The 19,753-nt window shown below is 33.5% G+C and overlaps 1 protein-coding gene across 1 annotated transcript in view; it reads left to right on the top strand.

Annotated features, from left to right (window-relative positions):
* The window catches only part of Flo2 (flotillin-2), a 710,730-nt gene that overhangs the window by 364,012 nt on the left and 326,965 nt on the right, over window positions 1-19,753 (top strand). The window lies entirely within an intron of this gene.

Genomic DNA, 19,753 nt, shown 5'->3' on the forward strand with positions numbered 1-19,753 from the left:
TATTCCTGCAAGTGTTCTTCTAATATCACTTCTATTTTAATTTCGCTCCCATATCTGTAACAAACGAAAGTAAAATTATAGTTCATTACATTCTCAATTGCGGAAAACAATTCCAAATTATTGGGTTGGCTGTTCTACAGCTAGCTGCTTGACTCACCACATAAGCTCGATGCCGAATGTAAGGTTATGTACAAATTTCAGATGCATGGAATTAATTTAATTTTGTGTATCTTATTTTTGAATGTGATTAAATTTTTATTTTGCCATTACATCGTTCGGTATTTGTGTTTTCCGACTTTAGGATGTGACTTACGAACGGCAAAAAATTATTTACATATTATATTTGTTAGCGGGTTAAGTTGTATGGTGCAAGTGATGTGTGTACGTGGAAGTTGAACGGCACTCCTCAACAAATAACATTTCAGACGCTTGACTTTACAAAAAATAAGCAAATATCATTTTCTTCCTATCCAATGCTTGTTTAAACATTGCTTAATTGAGAAAGCTCTGTTTTTAAAAATGGCTTTATGAATAAATACTATATTTGCTTTATATTAATAGATACAAGTATTTATATGCTGTGTGGATACGGGTATAGCAGATATCAGATCCCAAATTGGTATTCTAGGGTAAACCCAAATCGCTTAATGAACAGATTCTGTTTAAGATACCTGCTTAAGTAGAATCTATTGTTAAGGTATTTTGCTTGTCTAATCATACATTTTGCATTAATAATGATTGTCCTGTTTTCTTTTTTTCAAATCACGATTATCTTGGGAAAACATTGCGAAGGGAAGACTTACTTATCTGTGCGAATTCATGTGAAAACTCAAGCAGTTTGTCAATAAATTAATCATTACTTTCACAATAATACCTATTTCTAATTGCAGCGCACAGCAGAACTATTGTTGGGATTTGTGATAGAGTATAGTTTATATTGTCATTAAGTTTGACTAGGTTGAAATAGTGTGCTGTGTTTTTATTACTATTTTGACCTCTTCACCATCATACTTGTAAATATATCTTTGCAATTTAATTTTTAAAGTGAAACCGCACAAGAGTTCCAACTGCTCCCAACCATCTAAAGCCAGTGAGACTGGCATTTCCAATTGGGGTATTTTGTGAGGCTAAAGGTAGTGGAGGGGAAACGGAGATGGGGAAGAGGAAGGTCTGGAAGTTCCTGGCTATTCAGATCTGGTCACCAAACACGTCCAAATTCATTTTAAGCAATGCTTCAATTCAGAATGGTGGTCTTGCACCAGGGTGATGCTGGTTGTATCTTACAATCTGGAACGTGCCGCAAGTATATATTATTTTTTAGTGAGTAATTTTTGAAATAACTCAAATTAATCATATAAAATTTAATTGCGTACGCTGGGATTTGAACCCGCAACCTCCAGCTTTAAGACTCACGCCTCGACCACAAAAAATTATTACTCAAAAAAATATTTTACATTTGTTCAGTTCGTAGGTAATAATGTGAATCATCATATTATAGACCTTGTCAACAAATTAACGCTCAATCTAACGAACCTAACCTAAACCGAGGTAGTTTAGCCATCAAAAAGAGTCTTTCTTTGATTATTTTTTTTGTAGATTATAATATAAAAAGAGCTGCCACCTCGAAGTGTAAAAAAAACTTCTTTTTTTTGATGATTTGACTTATCTTTTCAGACAGTCATATCCATAAAGTCCGAAACCTTGACGTTCATAGTAAATAAGTGAATATGAAAACAATATAAATAACTGAATATGGAAACAATATAAATAACTGGATATGAAACCAATATAAATAAATGAATTTGGAAACAATAGAAATAACTGAATGTGAAAACAATATGAATACCTAACTTTAGGTGGAAACAATATAAATAACTAAGAATTTGTTAGCTTTTTTAGGTCATTTCATAAAAATTATCCCTTCCTAAAGAGTCCTAAATTCTCCAGTCCTTTAAAAATTTCTACTTTTGCCACGAATCTCAACATGAACTAAACTAAATAAATAATGTGGTGTCAATTGTAATGTAGGGTAAAATAGCAAATAATGCATAATCATATAATGTCTAATGTCTTATAATGATATATAAGCATGTAATGTCCAGTGTTTTAATAATGTATAAGTATGTAATGTCCAATTTTTTGAATAATGTGTCTTCTCTATCTTCTCCATGTTTTAACATTCTAATTAAAGTGTGTTGCAATGTTGTGAGCATAATACATTATACTGCGCCCTTCAGGTGTTTTTCCACCAAAACGGCGCTATATAAATTGCCTACTATGTTCCTTAGGTTCTGGTAACCTGTGGTTACGAAGCTTTGTAATCATTGCGTAACCAGCTTCAACGTAAAAAGCATTATTTCTCCTTGCAATTTTTCCATATAAATAAATAAGTGGTTCTATTTGACTTTTCATTGATTACGTCACTTTCGATTTCAATGCTTGCAATATTTACATATGATATTTATGCAGTTACATCCGATACTGTAATAAAGAAGTGTTAATTATGTATCCGAAACGAGTTGTTAATTATTTTATCTTCATTTCGAAACTTGTATTTTCTTGATTTTCGTAACTTACTTATCTACGTAATATTATACCAATGCCATTGATTTGTCAATATCATTTTTAAAGCTTGGCGAGGTTTTTCTGTTCCATTGAATGGCGCTAAATTCAATTGTACATTATTAATCGGTAGTCAGGCTAAGCTGAGACAAGTTCATTCATCTGTCAAAACACATAAACGTGTTACACGCAAGTAACACTTTAGAATATTTTCATTTTCCACGGCGTTATCTTCATACTGATCACCATCACCATACATCATCGACTACTGTTCAATAGTTTCAAACAAATTACTTGAATACTAAACAGATGTTTTTAGTTGCTTCAAAATTCAGTGTTTTCGGAGCGCAGAGCAAAATGGAGGTCGCAAATTACGATTCGAAAATATTTGTTTCTCCGGATTTAAAACAACAATCGATGTGCGAGTGCTAACAGTTTGTAAGAAATACACTTTAAATGAACAGCGTGTATTTTTAAGCTAGGCCCTGTCGGCGGAGAGGGTTATAAAAGAATGTATGATATACATCGTAATACCATGAGTGGCCTGAACTGACTCTAAAAAAACAACCTTTTCTAATACCTACCTATATAACTTATCAAAAAGTATTTTTACGCGCTACTTAAAATTGTTGTATTTTATTATTAAAAAAGTTTATATTTATGACCGTAACTGTACATTGAAGTGTTACATTATTGGGTAAGGCGCACTGTAGGAATAATTTTAAGAACATGACCACTAATACTAAATTACTATTTTTAAGTTTATTATAGTAAGGCGCACTTGAAGTGAAATAACACTAAACATCTGTTATTATTATTACCGGTTTCACCTATTGAAATTTTTCCTTAAACTATGGTAAATATATACACAGTTTTTTTGAATATCAAAGGTGGAATTGATCGATTGATTTTATTTTATTTACATATTATTGACAGTACCTATTGTTTGTAACATAAAATCAAGCAATTTGAATATGTAAACACATTTTCAAATTGCCTCTTTGCGTTGAATGTAAAACCTATGTTTGGCAAAATATCACTATCAAACAACATGCGCCTTTTTTGCACAAATCTTATAGTATAATATTAATATGTATATAAAAATGATGACACCCGAAATTTTTCACAAAACACTTTACCATGAATGTAACTAAGGATTGGTTGTTTCACAGTATTTTAACAATTCATCAAATTTCGAAGTTAGTTTGCAGGTTCTTTGAAAGTTCTGTTATTATATATGGGCCAGTTGCTTCACAAAACTGTAATAATAATACAAACTGTATATAACATTCACGGAACCTCAAAAAAAACTACAAAATTTGATGAATTGTTCAAGTTCTGTGAAAGTACCAATCCTTAGACTGTCCATTTTATCTTTAGTATTGATTTCGTTTTTTTTGTATTTGTAAATTGTTTTTACTGACCTAAGACAATTATATTAATGTCCACCACATTAGTCATGTGTCATGTCTCTCCTCAAATCTTATCAATTAATCATTCAACTTATTAACAGTTTGCCTTTTCATGGTTTAGGTTATTCATCGATTAGGTTATTCATAATTAAGGTTATTCATAGCTTAGGCTATTCATAGTTTAGGCTTTTCATAGTTTAGGTTACGCATATTTTAGGAAATTCATAGTATCTATAGGTTATCTTATTACATCTTAGATGTTTCTTTATTAAATCGAAGACCTTATGTTGACCTTATTAACGGCCTCCGTGGTCGAGGGGTAAGGTTCTCAACTATCAGTTCAAATCCCGGCGTGCGTAAGTAAATTTTATTTGATGTTTTGTAATTTGTAAGTGTTATTATTTTAAATGAGTGCTTTCACAAATTAATCATTTATAATAAAATGTAGGATATTTGCGACACGTTTCAATTCTAGGTATCGCCCTGATGTACTTTTTGGCTTTTTTGATATAGTGGTACAGAGCTCCGGGCCAAAAATGCCATTTCTCTTTCATCGTGAATTAAATTATGGTTGTTGGAAAATATTTGATTTAGTTTTTGTGAAAAATTATTTTGCAATGGTACATGGCTGCAGTTAGGGGGATATTTAAATTTTAAGTAGGATTTGTTTCGGTTTTTTATGATTAGTTTTGATATTTACATCGTACAAGGCGAGACAATTGATAGACGCGTTTTAATGGTTGGAATGCCCGAATAAAAAGATTCCGCGAGACTTGGGATGTGATTTTTAAGAAGAGTGACTTCCGGATGGAATGCCTGTGGTGTTGGGGAACCCTCATCCACTTGGGGGTTCCCAGGACTGTGCGAATGGCGTATGTAATACAGAAATACCTTGCTCACAGTTCTCATCTGAACAAGACAACTTCTAGTACCTGCCATCTATAGTTACATAAGTAAGTAGCTAGAAACTAGTTAGTTAGTTACTTGGATAGTATTTTTTGCTTTCTACAATGACATCATTCATTATTTCATTCTTGACAGTAAAGTTCATTCCGCAGATCTGAACAATTGGACAGCATGAAATTCCGCGAAATTTTCTGTAAATATTTGAGTACAAGTTTACGTTTAATATTTATGAAGATTTATTTTTAGGCAAACTATAGTTTCTACCACATAGCTACGTAAACTATAGTTTTTACCTTATAGCTACGTAAGAAGCCTTCCCGGAAATCCCTGGCATTGACCGGGCTTTAAGCTAAAATAATCGAAATTAAATTAAGACAGTAATTTTTCTCTGATTCTTCACGTCAGGTGTGCAAAATTTCATCAAAATGTATCAGATTCTGCTTGGGGAGGAATGGGATGGGTGCGGCTTATCGAAATCACATGTGGGTAGTGACCTTCCTCATGTTTTGAATAAATATTTAAGTATGCAAAATTTCTCAATCTAGGAATAAAACTGTAGATTTATATAAAAATAACATCTGCACCACCCGCCACATTATATAAATCTCGGAAAGTTCTTTACCGATTTATTTAAAATGTTGACACAACATTGCATTCTTATACACGTGTGTTTTTATATACCTATATTAAATATACGACACCTGTGACAGGTAAAAACATGTTTTTTGAAAAACAGCGCCATCTGTTGGACGTAAACGCAACACACGCCATTGTTTCTCTATTTGCACAGACAGACAGATCCACGGCAACGCGTGGCGGGGTAGAGGTAGTAGATAATAAATTTGGGTATAAATCAGTTTTTCCTTATTTTTACATACCTGCAGAGATAAAGTCTATCACGATTACGACACTGCGTCTGCCCACAATGATGTGGAAAATGTTTCCATTATGCAAAAGCCCGCTCATATTGCATCCATCTTTTGAATATATAATCGTGATGTTAAAAATACGTAAAGAATCAGGTTAATGGTTTTTTTTTTATTATTGTCGTAAAAACTGATATGTCATTGTTGGGCAACTGGATAAAAACACCGAAATGCCACAGTAAAGCAGTGCCGTTTTCCTTATTGTCACCGGTATTTGAAAAACCGAATGTCAACCATTAACCTCCTTTTAAATAATCAAAAATGAACACTATATTTGGACAGAGGAATTTACCAGATTACACTCTCACAAATGAATATCTTGAAAGTATTCAAAAACATTAAAATCATCTATAAATATAGTTGTGAGAAACTGGGAGATATAATGTAGTGAAATATTTACAAAAGAACACAGACTTATACAAAAAAATAGTCAACGTATTTCTAATGATTTATTTTTCGGTTATTATGCCGTGTTGTGCTAACTTCTTCTTTAGCCAACGTTTCGGACAGCGTTACAGTGTCCATCATCAGGGCAGATGTGTCAAGACGGCATCATACACCAAAAATAAATCACTATAATACTTGTAGCCGTGAAAATCTCAAATCATTTTCAACAATCCAACCAACATTACTTTAAAACAATCCAAGGAAAACAAGACATTACCATTGTACGAGAATAATAGTGTAATGTTATAAATATATTGTTAAATGTGTTCTTTTTCACGGCAAATCCCAGTTAGGAAGTAATTACGATAAATTATATTATTTTAAAAGCATCATAAATTACCAACAAGTTGTAATAATATAGCCCCTTTATTAGCAATAATTGGGAAAGATTTCATTTTACTTTTGCTTTTGTCTCTAGGTTACATTATTTAAAGCATTTTCTAAAAATGTGTCGAATTTCATTGTGTGCATCTGCTATTATTATTAATTGGTCTGGGTTAATTTTATGCAAACGTTATGTAAATTAACGTTGGTAAAGTTTATTTTATATGTCAAATAAATACCTCACACAAAGGCCAGACAATCCTTATAACTCTTAAGTAATTATTGCATTCATAATGCTTTCTTTTTTTCTATAGTGAACGGTTCAACAATATTCATTGATTGGATTTAATTCATCTATTGGTTATATGTCAAATAAATACTGCACACAACGGCCAGACAATCCTTATAATTCCTAAGTAATTATTGCATTCGTAATGTTTTCTTTTTTTCTATAGTGAACGTTCAACAATATTCATTGATCTTAATCTATTGGTGTTGTCCAATCTTCAGTAACATTGGCATACCCCAATATTGGTGATGCCATAATGTGGTCAAAGAATGTCCGCTGCATCCATTCCCCGGCGGGATTGAGGAAGTCCAAAGGGCGACGCCTGAAGCCGTAGACTGGCCCACTGACCAAGATGTTCCCCTCTTACTCCCCCGCCATACAAAAAAAGAAGAAAAGGGTTATGCCATAGTTCTACTGACTCCGGGTATTTTCATAAAAAGGCAAAGCACACAATACTGTGTGATAGTTACATTTAGAACTGCATACTAAATTGGCGTCTATCCTTGGTGCCAAAATTAAAAAAATGCATGTAGGTATGTAAGTCTACTGTGACACAAGTTCACAGTTTCATAATGAATTTATAGACGTCAATAATATATTAAGCAGAGGAAAATATTATTTTATGTTAATGCCTATTAAACTTGATTTAATGTTAATTTATGAAAAAATAAAAGCTTTGCGTAAGTAGGTAACCTTGTTGATTATAATGCAAATAAATAGATTTGTACATGCTATTTTACTGTTATAAATTCTTGCACAAAAACTCTGTTGGCCATAGACTAATAATACATCAATGCTGTTGGCCCATTTCTATAGAGTGATAAGTGAAAAATACCGACTTTTAGTTAATCATCTAATTTCGTTATGTTCTGCTCCTATTTCTTTTTTTTTTCTTTTTTTTATTTTATTTTTTTATTATTTATTTAACGCCCAGAGGGCTTTTACATGGTTGGTAGTATAATTTTAATTTGACAAATACTTTCAAACATAAAAAATGAGAATAAAATTACATTTGATAAAAGCTATGCAACAAGTCATACAAACACAAGAAACAAAAACAGAAAATTACAGCTATTTGTTGGTTTACATGATTTGTTTAGGAGTATTGTTGAAATAAATGTTTTAAATGATCCACAAAACTTGCCAAGTTGGTATTGAATATGTCAACATCACCCAAGTAATGATTTCCCATGGTGTGAAGTCGTTGTATCGGAGAGTGGGCAATGTAGTTACGCTTATGTGTGCTGCTGTAGAATATTGTATTTTGTCGTGTTGTTACTGTGGGTGTATGTATGTTTATAAGTTGCAGGAGTTCACAACAGTCGAATTTAGATCAATAGAGAAACAACTCAAATATTGTCTTATTTGGTAGGGAAAGCATATAACGCACATGAACAAAAATGTGGGGAAATAGTGTTCATTGTTTATTTTTATTAAATTGATTACATGATTTCTTTAATTATGAAATTTAATTAAAAAAATAAATTTAAGTAGAGCTATTTGCAGTGTCGTAAATTTTAGTTCATCTTCAAACGTCATTATTAGGAATCAGTTTTATTTTGAGATGTCTCAAAACAATTAATTATTTTATATACGTTGGAGACGTAGGTTATAAATAAACCATATGGATATTACGAAATAGCTAAAGTTTTTAAAGTCTGCTCGGAAAAAGGTTATGATCATTTTGTGAAGAAAAATATAATTATTGCTTTTGTCTCCAATTCCTATAAAATAAAATAAGCCTTTTCCTACATTTGACATGCTATTAAAAAATCTTTTTTAAATATTGAAAATAATCTTCGTAATATTTTGTTTCCATTTCTTACTTATTCGAAAAATGAACGCATTACCCGTGTGATTAAAAATAAGAATTATGTAACACCTCACAAGAGCGCTCCTTAATGTAAAGGCAGGGGAGCTATATCGCCACACGGTTGGGCAGCGTTGTGAGGCGGGTTAAGATAGTGGCTGTATGGAGGGATTTATTAATGCGGGTCTTGAAGAGGCCCGGATTGTATGAAGGAGGAAGAATAGATACCGGTAACTCGTTCCACATACGAGCCGTCTTGCATAAAAAGGAGTCGAAGAAGCGGCCCGTTCTTATGAAACCAACATCCACTGTGAACGAGTGCTCCGCTCGAGTACGTCGAGTTTCCCGCACGTGCACCGGTGCACCGGAGATCATTGCTGCTATCTCCTTAGAACAGGATCCATTTAAATACCTGCAGAACAGACTCAGCATGCCAATTGCGTCTGTGCATTAGAGATGGCAATCGGTCAATGGATGGCAATGGATTATCAATCAGACGGACTGCCCTCCTTTGCACAGAATCAAGTAGGTTTATCAAGTATTGTGGGCTCCAACCCAGAGGTGGCTCCCAAATTCAATTGTTGGGCGTACTTGAGATTAGTATAGTCTTGGAAACCAGATTTAGTCAGGCTTCTACAGAGCCGCGATACTTGAGCCGGTCTGATATACTTAATCCAATCATTTAAATGGAGTCTTTATTGGGGAGGGTGGTCTCCCTCTTTACCGAAACCAAACACGCTTGAGTTTTTGAGACGTTGAAACTGACCAAATTGGCCCTACCCCAGGCACGAACCTTTTCGAGGTGCTGGTCAATTTTTTGTCTCAAAACTTCCCGAGCTGTACGGTTATCAAGAGTGGAAGAGAGCTTGTCAAAAAAATAACCCTCGTGAACGGTGCTGTCGTCGGCGCAGCAATGAATCGGTGCACATTCAACGAGATCGTTGATGTGCAACAAAAACAGAGTCGGCGTCGGCACAGATCCTTGTGGCACCCCCGCATTGATTTGGTGCGGGGAGGAAGAAGACTACGTCGAGGAACTTCCATTAACTTGGATATTGCGGGCGACTAATTATTGCTTATAATAATTTATTGTTTTTTTTTTACGTCGAGGGCTTCTAAATTGTTTAATCTAATTGTTTAGTCCATTTTTATGTAATATTTTAGAGATTTTATCAAATGAGCGATCAGTTACTATTAAATGGTTCGTGAAGCGAAGCGTTCTCATTTAAGGTTAAACGCAACGCTCGTTGTATTCTACGTGTTCACAGATGGCGTTGATTAATTAATTTTGTTTAAATACGCTTTTGCAAGGTATTGCTTTACAGTATTAAGACAAATCATTTGTTTGCGCCCGTATATACGCAATATGAATATGAATCAATAGTTTTGTTCGTTTAAAGACTTAATTCTTTCGAGAAAGGCACACAAATACAATATTTTACCGATGATTCAATCCAATATTGTATTTGTATGCCTTTCTCGGTAGAATTGAGTTTTTATATGGACAAAACTATTTATTCATATTCATATTGCGTATATGAGGGCGCAAACAAATAATTTGTCTTAATACTGTAAAGCAATACCTTGCAAAAGCGTATTTAAACAAAATTAATTAATTAACGCCATCTGTGAACACGTAGAATACAACGAGCGTTGCGTTTAACCTTAAGGTTAAACGCAACGCTCGTTGTATTCTACGTGTTCACAGATGGCGTTGATTAATTAATTTTGTTTAAATACGCTTTTGCAAGGTATTGCTTTACAGTATTAAGACAAATCATTTGTTTGCGCCCGTATATACGCAATATGAATATGAATCAATAGTTTTGTTCGTTTAAAGACTTAATTCTTTCGAGAAAGGCACACAAATACAATATTTTACCGATGATTCAATCCAATATTGTATTTGTATGCCTTTCTCGGTAGAATTGAGTTTTTATATGGACAAAACTATTTATTCATATTCATATTGCGTATATGAGGGCGCAAACAAATAATTTGTCTTAATACTGTAAAGCAATACCTTGCAAAAGCGTATTTAAACAAAATTAATTAATTAACGCCATCTGTGAACACGTAGAATACAACGAGCGTTGCGTTTAACCTTAAAAACATGAAAGATTTGAAAGGACTTTTGAACTTGTTATATATCTCTAAAGCGAATAACCCCACCCTGGTTGGAATTGACCGTGTCGTTCATCGATTCCAATTTTTATTTACATATGTTTTGCTCTAAAATTGTCACTTTTTGTACTACATTTCTTAAAATACCTTTAAGGAAAAAATATCAATGATGGTACTATTTCGTCATCTAATTTCATGTCAGGTTATAAATTCGCATCTTGCAAACTGTTATTAATAATATTACGAGAAGGCTGGCGGTAAATTCAATTTCCCCGAAGTCGTCGTAGATTTGCGCATAATTATTTAAGAATTTGTGAACTACCTACGCGTGAAAGTATGAATTACTCAACTGGGAGGTGAATTATTGAGTGTGCCGTCGTCTTCAACCAAAAAAAATTTCGAAACATCTGGCTGATTTTTTGTGATTGATATAACATCGAACGTAGATGATATTAAAGGTCAGTTTTTATTTGCAAGAGATTCACCTTTGTCGAACAAACTCTAAATAGTATAAAATAAAGTCGCTATACGCGTCTGTTTGTGCGCTTAGTTCTTGTAAACTACACAAAGGTTTTCATTATCATTTAGTGAATATCTTCGAAAGGTTTATACATGCATATTATGTTTATATAAAGTAGAGAAAAGTCGATGTTTATCCTAGATTTCACAACCTCAAAACTTTCCTCCAAATCATTCACAACCCCTAGCTACGCCGGGTACACGTCAGCTACTGACATATAGTACGAGCATGTGCCTAGTGTGGTAGTTGAAAAGCATTGAAAAATAATGTACAATAACTTTATTATGAATATTAAAATTAAAATCAAAAACGATAAAAAAACGAAAAAATTGTCTGTAGGTATTTATTTGTCTATGGTTATTTATTAATTTTCGGTTTACTTTGTATTCTGGTGAAGAAACCATTGGTTTTGAAACAAATTGTTGTTGTTTTTTTTTAAATATCGGTTTAAACAATGTTTGTTATTTTCATTTAATAATTTATTTAATAACTTTCCGAAAGTTGTGGTCAGTTTAATTTTTTAGCAGACGAACACTTGTGTAATTTATTTATTACCAGCGAAGTTCCGGGCGTTGACCGGGCTTTACGCAGATTTTTTTGTAATCAGCTGTAGACGGTGACCTTTCTCTTGTTTTGAAGGTCAAGTGTACAAAATTTCAAAACCCCTTATTCGAATTTATTTTCTATCCTGATTTTAAGTTGATTTCAAGGTGTAGTAAATGACAGAAGATTTTCAGCATTCGCAGAGCTGAACTATCAATATCGCGTTGGTGAATCGCCGTTAAAGATTGAAAGCGCAATGTGTTTAGTAACCTTACATACCCCTTCTCCTTTTCTCATTCTGACTTAAGTATTTGGTGCACTTGATCGTGTTAGATTTTACACAAGCGCCCTCGACTTTTTTAGTGAAATAGGTGTTTAAAATCAAGAACACCAGCAAAAATAACAACAAAGCAATAAAGCGTTAGCTCACTTCAACGAGTGACGCGAGACGAGGTTTTTAATAGTTTTCCAGCACCGATTCGTGAAGGAAAACGTGTTATACATATAACTAAACATCGTATACCGATTCGTGAAGGAAAACGTGTTATACATATAACTAAACATCGTATACCGATTCGTGAAGGAAAACGTGTTATACATATAACTAAACATCGTATACCGATTCGTGAAGGAAAACGTGTTATACATATAACTAAACATCGTATCTAACCAACGGGCAAACTAAATTGTTATTTAAAGAAATCCAAGCCCATACAAAATAAATTTAAGCTTGTAACCTATTTAATAATAATAATGTTTGGATCATTTCTACAGCGCCGTTTTTGTTAGAAAATCACCTCAAGGGCGCTTAACAACTTCATTTATACGTTTAAGCTATACCCTATTATTTCTTCATATGAAGTGGTTACTTTGTGATGTGACATTATAATTTAAAATTAAACAATAACTTTGTAAACATCACTTATAGGTAAATACTTAATGTCGACCGGGTTTCGCTACAACCGTAGCTTCATCGGGACAGTATAATACTATTTGTTACTGTTTATTGTTATTGTTTAATTTTAAATTATACCCTATTACTTAGACAAATAACTTATAACTAACTATAACGAAGATTAATAGCTAGTGACTCCGGCAGTATTCATAATTCATTAATGATTAAATCAATAATATTTTATGAAAGTAAGTGAATACCTATTGCAAATCACATCAACTTTGTTAGTAGCTCTATATATTAGATTCATTGGGAAGTTATGAAATAATACGTGTAAATAATATTAATTAGCATCAAACTTTCACTGCACATCGCAATGTTAATTCAGTAATACTTATTATTTCGTATTTAATTAACCATTTTTGCAATAGTACCTACTTAATGAAATAGCACTCATTATTATGGTTTAATTAAAAGACAGCTCATTTACGGGTCGCTATAGCTAGCCGAGTGAATTGGGTCAAACTCTAATTCATAAGTAATGATTATTTAGTACCGAGTACTATGTTTATTTGCTTTACGATTTTTCTTGACCGAATAGCTTTTGTTGTTTTTCTTATAGGCCCCCTTAAAATTTTATTTTTCTTGTTTGCAAAAATTGTTATTAAAAATATTTGGATGATTTGAAATCAAAATCACCTCAAGGGCGCTTTAAAAATATATAATACTTATTTCCATCCTGATAATAAATAGCTTTTTATGATTTTCTCAAACGAAAGTTTGGAAAAATTTTCGATTATAAAATTAAATTTATTTATTTTTCTGGCTAATAAGCGTGTTATAAATTTGCATACACCTGATAAACAACTATTTCCCCTACACTAATGTTTTTTTATCAGTTGTGTATATTTTGAAACACGATTATTAGTAAGGTTTCTAGTAGTTATATGTACACATAATAAAGGTAAAAGAGGAATTTTGTTTTTACTGTTAAGCACAGAGCCGCCACATAGTCCATAATATAGTAGAGCAAGCCGCACTAATTTATTAATGAACTCACCTGTGGGGAGAGCTACGTGCTTTTTGAATGCGGTAGATAAGAAATTAGATTTATTTTTTGTGTCCTATAGCGCATTTGCGAGATTTTTGGCATTGCATATACACTGCATAAATGGTACAATTATAACGTCTTAGGCTTTATTACCTGTAATTGTTATAAATAAATGTACAAATTATATATAAATAAATAAATATAAATATAAATAATCCACAATTCATTCGCCCTTGAGGTGATTTTGCACAAAAACGGCGCTATACAAATCATCCAAATATTACTAATATTCTTGTTATGAAACTTTTTACATTTCGTATTTCTCCACTCAGCATACAATTTAATGTAGGTAGATATTTGTAAAAACGACAACCAGTAAGGCAATTGCACGTACCTACATATGGTGGCGGTCAAATTTTTAAATAACGTTTAAAATATTTGAATAAAAAACTTTATTCTAGCATACTCGTACTATGCTTCTATTATATTATATTATATCCCTCTATGCTAAGGCCCAGACAATGCTAATTTCCGAATGCCTCAGTTATGCAAGTTACGTTTCGCTCGGTTTAGTTTTTTTTAGAGCGAAGCATCGTACGGCGTATTAATAAATCACTGTACCAACTTCCTATTGCTGGAGGAAATACAATTATTATTTTGAATAATGGTTCATTTAATTGATAAGCGAAAGTCAATAATTTATTGTTGTCTGGCCCAATTTTGCGTCTTTGAAAAGTCGCATCTAAAACTTTTGGTTTTTTCCAATATTGCAATCTTGCATTTATATATTAATTTAAAACTGTGTATTTGTATACTTGACTGTATTCTTATAGCTTATTGGAATACTTTCATAAAATTATGTTTAACTGCATTGTATGTTTTGGGGTAATGAGCCATGTTGCGCTTCGCAAAATACACTGCACAGTATCTCAAAAGTCAGACAATATTTCACCGTGAGAATTCATGCTCATCAACTCTTAATCCCAGAAAGTCTTCTTTCGTGGACATTCCTTGCCGTTGTTTTCCGACTCAAGAAAGTTTATCCACTTTTTACAAAAACAAACAAACATGACCACTGAGCACCTGTTGAATACCTTACGAATAAACCGACATAGGATTATTAAGTCACTTAAAGCTTCTGAGTATTTTCTGCCTTCCGATATTCCGTCTTAAAAGCACGTCGCGATTTGTCGATATCACGTCTACAAGACCGTTCCACTCAGTACCTTATTATTATCCAACCTCAAATACAAACACAAGTGTATATCTACAGTCAACAGCGTACATAACATTATTATCACATCTCTGTACGTATACATAGCGCATTAAAAGGTAAAGCTTTCACTTTCAAGCAGACGTGCTGGGGTACACGACGCGTGTGACGCGAAGTCTGACTCCTTGTGACGTAGGATTTTCTTTTTCCAACTGCACACGAGCTGCATACCGTGGATGTGTTCCGTGGAATTACTCAACCGGTGTAGGTGCATGTGTGCACCTGATTGTGCTCATTAACGCAGTCATCTTGATGGTGACCAGCAAATATGTAACTTTAGTGACCTAGTTATATAGCAATAGCGTGAGCATCTTGAGTAGCCTAGATAGAGAAGATAGAGGCGAACATCATACATCATGTTTATTATTATTATTTGTTTCGTACAACCTTTTGGAGTGTAGTTACCATGCTTTCTACTTAATTGTGCTTCATCTTCTACGAAGTTGATTGATCAATCGGGTTCTCAAAATCAAACGATGAATGTATAGGTATATGTTTTTGATTTTATTAATCTTCTTTCTATCGAAAACAGATTTGCATGCATTCGGTCTCCTGTAGATAGTCCTTTGTACCAGATAATAAACTTGACAGTACTCACACCGTGTTCCACAGTCATACCTCGAAACATTGTGAAGGAGGCGTGTGGGGAGTTTTTTAAACAAAGCATTTCCAATAACCAAAAAAAAAATGGATTAAAAATTGTCTAGTGTAATCGTGGCTCTACTTTTGCGAGTCGTAATGCGCGTGTTCGGATAAAAAATGGCCACCCTCACATTTCAAATACCTACAACAAGTGAATTTGTGAACAAGTGAACAGCTGACCGAGGGCGAATAAATAATAAAAGGGCTTTGTAAATCGCACAAAAATAAGAAATTTATTATCTTTTTTTTATTGGGTACCAATGAAAGTTTTTCATGTATAATCAATCACCCCCCAAATTTTCTCGGTACGAGAGTGAAACGCGGTATATACAGGGTGTCCGGAGGTAAGTAAAAAAGACGAATAACTTTTTTCGAAATTTCAACTTTTTTTCCCATATTAAATTTTTTTACCGTAGAAGAATATTTATTTTCCCATACAATTAATTCAAATTTTTACCTTAAAACGTTTAAATTTCTAAAAAGTTATCTGTCTCTTCTACTTCTAAAATCATGTAGAATCAACCCCTGAGGTTAGTGCACTTTACCCCCTGGACACCCTGTATTATTATCGTTACGAATTCGTGACTTTTCTTTAATTATACGACGCTAATTTCTACGTTTCAAATCATTTGCAAACCGTAATGGTAATCACGAGACAGCTTTTTCCACGCAAAAAGCTTTGGACTTGGTAAAAGGGTCACGCCGCACCTCCAGCTAGCTATTCAATAAGAGATAGTTGTGCGGGACAAGCTGCGCTTACTACAAGTCCGTGGCCGTACTGTGTTCACTTATCTGATATTGGCATCCACCCGTCCAGTTCTTACTCAAGAGTCTTCCATTGTCGTCTTTTAAACGATTTTAATTTGCATGGGGGCACTTTTATCCTTGTCTTTGGCTTCTGGTAACAAACATTGTTACTTAAAGTAAGCGATTGTAAGCATTGAGATAATGGCTTTATAAATACTTTTTACGTGTGGGTATTGAGTTTCGCAAAACCTATTGCCTCATTCTCCGATACTTGCCAAGGTAATTAGTACGTTTTATCAAAGTAATGACTAGGTTTTATCGTGTTTCCCTAAACAGCATTTAAATATCACAGTTTTTCTTAATGACGTATAATTTTAAGTTTCTGTGTTGTTGCGCTGCCCATAATATCAACACTCAATGTCCCAAAAATCACCTCAAGCGCCCTTGAGGTGATTTTTCACAAAAACGGCGCTCTACAAATTATCCAATTATTATTATTATTATTATCAATGGGTTTAATGTACCATTTTATTTGTAAATTGTAATAATGACTTAATTTACCGCTAGAAATAATTTATAGTCGCGTGTCTCCACAGTATCTATTAAAATGTTATTTATGTGATACGTTATTATTAACATTTCCATTTAAATGACTAAATTGTCATATCCGAAGAATTTGTGCTCCTTAAAATTGCTTTGTTTTCATATTTTTCAACATGCCACAGTTTTTGCCTTACAGAAAATAAATTTCGTTTTATTCTTACTTTTACTTCAGCTTCCCGCAAGCAGCATCTACTTTTGATTGCATTTAATTGTAATAGCAACATTTAAATTAATTTTATTCCTACCTCCCACCGTAATCCCAGGTGTCTAGACTTGTAGACGATGACTTTCCGCAATTGAGTTTCATAACTATTCATTTTATTTCCCTTATTTCTTACGAACGGTTTTATTTAAAACCGAGTGGTATTTAAGAACATTTCTCTTTTTTTATAACCAGTGTTTTGTCATGTGCGTGACCAAATGTAGGTCGTTACACGAGCCCTTGTGGGAAGCCTTTGTGACCATTGCGTCATAATGGTTTCTTTACTCGTGGTACAAATTTTTTGCTTCCTCTTTCTGAATGAACAAAATCAGATAATTTCGGATAAGAGAGGTGTATAGAGAGATATAGAAGAGGGTATTTTTAAGGAAGGGAAGGAGAGAAAGTTCTGGAAAGGAAAAATGTATGAGGGGTGTGTAGAAATCTGGGGGTCAGTGTGTCCAAGAGTGACGGAGGTACGAATCTATCCCTCCCACTGCTATCTAGTTGGTGGGCAGACGCTTCGGCTGCGAATACCCGGACAAACCCATGAACCTCTGCTAAGTCACCAAACGTAGCGAAACACTTAGGGTGAACTATAACATAGTTGATCATCCAATTAATGGTTCCTGATCTGTACCATAACAACAACAGATTTTTTTTTTGAATCACCGAAATTTAGTTGAAAATATTTTGTGGTTAAAGACCACTTTTCACGATTGAAGTCTATCAACGTAATTTTCCATATCTTTTTTCTTCTTCCTCTTTGCCATTCTTTATTCTTTCCACCACATTACAAAGATTGTAGGTGAAATAGAACCCTTAGTTCCATTCAGTGGTTCTCTTTCATTGTTTACTGATAATAGGTTTACCGATTGAAAATCTCTCATTTAACATGAATGCGAGTATTTTTTATTTTGCTTTAAACGGCTTGATTTGTTTTTATTCTTTTCTTATGTCCAAATTTTGAATATTCACTTTGTCCAATAATGAATACAACCTAGATTAAACTTCAACAAATGCATTATATTATTAACGTGCGCGACGCACGTACGTTTCTAATGCAATCATTAATAATTTCATTCTCCGGCATTCCATAATTATTTTTTTTAAGAAAGTGTTCAACAACTTTATAATAGCCTGTCAAAAGTGATTTAAGTCAATTTACCTGCAGACACGTGACAGCAAGATGGTACAAAACACGCACGGAACACGAAGCACGTTACCTAATGTTTTACTGTCCGAACTAAAACACCTTCAACTCCGAGTTTAAATAAATTAATGATCAAGGGTCTGGATAGAAACTAGTTTTTTCGTCGTTGTATTTTACGTTAGCTGTACCCCGCCACGCGTTTTTGTGGCTCAGTCTGTCTGTGCAGATAGAGAAACAATTACGTGTGTTGCTTTTACGTCAAACAGATGGCGCTGTTTATAAAAAAAAACATGTTTTTACCTATCACTGGTGACATCTTTATAATATAGGTATATAAAAAACACACGCGTGTTTAAATGCAACGTTGTGTTAAAATTTCAAGTAATCGGTGAAGAATTTTCGGAGATTTAAGAATGTGAACCCCAGACATATGAATATATAGACTAGAAATTAAAGGTGAGGGGTAAAATCAACTGTTGAAGAACGAAGGGGGTAAAGCTGACTGTGATTCGTCAATAAATCAATCTGACAGTATATAGGCATCTCGCATTATAATATCACCATTTACTTCTTAAAAGTAAAATCTGCTTTTGAATGAATAGACATTTTTACATGGGAGCGCAAATTACTCGCCACGTTATGAACAAATATGCGAAGTCCAAATTCGGCAAAAAAAATTTCTTCTATTTTCATAGTTGAATATTTTGTTTACGTATTTAGTTAAGAGACTTTTATAAGTGTTCATAATTTACTTCCCAGTAACAACGATGCGCACACTTGAGAATCGCTACATTCGACCAGATGTATCTCGATGTGATAGTATATATGTTTCTACAACTGATTCATATTATACGATGTGAATAAGCTTAAAATGATGCTTACATATGGAATGTAATACGACAATTGGGTTTATTCTCTTTTTCACATCTATTTTTACAAGTTTTCATATCACAAGCCACTATTTTGCCGTGTTATTTCGTAAAATGCCTCGACCATAGATCGACGCTAGTTCGAACAAGAATGATGACGTCACATTCTCAAGATTCACGGGAAGCCATACGCGAGCCCAGCCGGCTCCAATGGAACCGGTATGGGGAGTGGGGAATAATACGCTTTTAATCACTTAGGGCAGGTCTACTAATATTCATATATCTATGATGTGAACAAACGAATATTTACATTTTTATTTATATAGAAGAAAAGATAAATAGACAGATATGATTCTCTATGATTCCTCGTCCTTTTAAGTCCCTTTTCCTTGGGTGACAATCAACCTAAAAATATACGTTACCTCCTCTAGGTTTTTATTTGTCATATACGTTTAATT

The sequence above is a fragment of the Hesperophylax consimilis genome, chromosome 22 (assembly GCF_061612785.1).
Source record: "Hesperophylax consimilis isolate HC1 chromosome 22, BYU_Hcon_1.0, whole genome shotgun sequence".
Lineage (NCBI taxonomy): Eukaryota > Metazoa > Arthropoda > Insecta > Trichoptera > Limnephilidae > Hesperophylax > Hesperophylax consimilis.